Below are 2325 nucleotides of genomic sequence, written 5' to 3'. Positions count from 1 at the left end.
ATCGAAAAACCTCTTCTGCAGGGTTCTAGATATCGAGAAAATCCTTCAACAGGGATCTAAAGGAATGAAAACAATTGTTCAACAGGGATCCAGAAACAGATTTTTTTAATAAAAAACTAGTAACGGTTAAAATTTTATAGCATGTTTCCATTGGAAACCGAACAACGTTGTTCGCTCTCAGAATTACGTACACGAATTAACCCGTTCATACGGCACGATTCGTAATTCATAGTAAAATAAATCCTTTTTTCAAAAATTTTGTTTTTTGATTTTAATGGGAATTTATACGAAAATACATGAAATTCTCACTAATATGAATAGAAGAAATTATTGTTTTCCTCCCAAATATTTATTATATCATTAATTTTACAATTTTCATTCACGATTTCAACTTTTTGTGTAAATGTTGACATTTTGAACACATTTTTGTGTTTTTCCATTTTTAAATTCTGCTGGAGAGACACTTGTCAAATATTTTTTCTGTTGATAGAAACATTTTGAAAATGTTGCCTCTTTTGTTTGCGTTTTCTGTGGAAATTTTAACTCGTGGACAAAATGCGTACCTCGAATGAGAGAGAAAACAAAATTTACTTTCGTTTGAATGTACATACGCCATTCAACATTCTAGTTTTCATTCATAATTTTCAGTCTTCCCAAAATTTTTTAAAATTTCATCAAATTTTTCTATTTTTAATTTTTAAATGTCATAATTTATTTTTTCGATAAATGCTCTTATTTGTTAGGGATGGGACATATTTTTTCGTTGTTCTGAGAGTGATTTGATTTGAACAACGTACAAATATGAGTGTTCGCTCAGGAAATTTTGTGTGAAGAATTAGGTAGTTTTTTCATAGTTAAGGGTCAAACAACGAATAGAGAGCGAATCAAGTGCAGTGGAAACGCCACATTAAGGCCTGTAGGAAAGTTAACAACTAAAAAACATTAAATCAGCAGTGCTCAAGAAGAAATATCTCTTTTCAGTCAAATTTCTCTTTGCTTATTTAAATCAAGAACAAAACAGTGTTAAATCATTATTTATACAAATATTTTTTATCCATTTGCTTTATAAATTATTTTGGCAAACATTCTTGTTTAAAAACAATTAAATAGAACCGTAAAATATAAAAAAAAACAGAATTTAATTTTCTCTTAAATTATCTCTTTTTTCTCTTCATGTTCTAGAACACGGTTTTGAGCACCACTGCATTAAGTACATCCGAAAGAAATTCGCTAAAGAAAACATTTTTATATAAAAGTATCTGAATTTAAACGTGTTCCACTTTAAAATACAAATACCAGTATTACCGTTTGGATAATGCAGTTAAAATTTTCAATGAGTGGGTGAGGCCATTATATGGGGGCCATACCCAAACGGGAACCCATATAAAAATACTTATTGCGAGTCTTATGTGCGTCATATGTGCGATATAGAAAACCCCATTATGAACTACAAATGCCAAATTTTGGGCCAATCCGCAAAAAAATTGACTAAAACCATCAAAATACTGAAAATCGAGAGGTAACGTTATATGGAGGCTATACGAAAACATGGACCTATATGTACAATATTCCGCCACCGGAGCTGGAAACCATTACGAACTACAAATGCTATTTTTCAGACAAATCTGTGAAAAAATGTGGTAAAAAGGTTCAAAATACAGAATATCGGAAGGTACCATTACATTTGGCTATACAAAAACGTGTACCGATATATCTGATTTTCAATACCAATTATTTTTGACACACTGCCAATTTTTGTGCCAAATGCTCTTCTCTCATATAATGTGGGCTGCATCTTGATTTCAACAGACAGACGGACTTCGTTAAGACGACTTAGAATTTTTTTACATGGAACCATGGTACAATGAATTCAAGGTAGGGCAGAACTACCATATGATTTAAATTTTATGGCTTAATATGTCAACTTCATTTGTTTATGTGTGTGTCTTCTTTTCAATAATAAGAAATTGTTCAGAAAATATTCAAATTCGGGTGTATTCAAAATGCTTATTGCAACGAATGCATCGACAAAATCTACAGTTTTTGTCGCGAAATAAACCATAAGAGATATATAGAACATGATATTGAAAAGAAATTTTGACCATTCATTCAGTTTTCGCGGTTTTAAATTATTTATTCAAAATCAATACAACAAGTTCTTTGCTTTTTTATTGTTTTGATAGTAATTCTGACATTACAAGCCAAACAGGTAGACCTCTATACATGCAATTTTTTCAAAGTTGGCCTACCTTCTCTTCATTGTACCATGCATGGAACAATGAAAAGAAGGTAGGCTATTTTGAAAAATGTTGAAAGTAAACTTGA

This window comes from Musca domestica, unplaced genomic scaffold, assembly GCF_030504385.1.
Source record: "Musca domestica strain aabys unplaced genomic scaffold, Musca_domestica.polishedcontigs.V.1.1 7, whole genome shotgun sequence".
In the NCBI taxonomy this organism is placed as follows: Eukaryota; Metazoa; Arthropoda; class Insecta; order Diptera; family Muscidae; genus Musca; species Musca domestica.
Note: the sequence above shows the minus strand (reverse complement) of the source record.